This window comes from Echinops telfairi, unplaced genomic scaffold, assembly GCF_000313985.2.
Source record: "Echinops telfairi isolate 266 unplaced genomic scaffold, ASM31398v2 ScPeMD7_31;HRSCAF=116, whole genome shotgun sequence".
In the NCBI taxonomy this organism is placed as follows: Eukaryota; Metazoa; Chordata; class Mammalia; order Afrosoricida; family Tenrecidae; genus Echinops; species Echinops telfairi.
The window spans coordinates 28660161-28660714 of record NW_022103928.1 but is presented as its reverse complement, the minus strand read 5'-3'; positions in this window follow the sequence as shown (position 1 = coordinate 28660714).

The following is a 554-nucleotide window of genomic DNA, read 5'->3' as shown; positions in this document are numbered from 1 at the left end:
TGAGATGTTTTCTTAATATACGATTACTCTTGTATACAAAGCTCTTTTCTATACACATATGGGTGTCTGTGAATTTGTTTCTCTAGTCTACGAAGATTATAATAAACTGGAGTGCGTGTGTCCTGTTAAAGAGAGGAGGCCTAAGCCCCACTCACTGACTCTGGGAGGGAATGTCGACTTGCCAGAGCTCTGGAGTTTTCCAGAGAAGTCAAAGATCCAGATTTTTATATGAAATCTGATCTTGAAATGTCAGCAGTGACTTCAGAGTTGCGTGAAACACCGTCTGACCAAGTACATTTGTAGGCCAAGCCCAGACTCTTCTAATAGATTCATTCCATTAAAATCCAATCCCTTGATAGTTACTGGAACCTTTGCAAATGATCTCATTTCCCCATATGGAAAAGGGACAAATGACTGTCTACATTGTCATTCTTGTTGCTGTAAATCCACTGTCCTCCCTTCCAATTGATTATTCGGAAAACTCAGTTTTCCAAAAGCTCTGTTGTTTCAGAGGAATAAAGGTATTGGTGTGTTAGTCTATGCTGCTGGGAAGG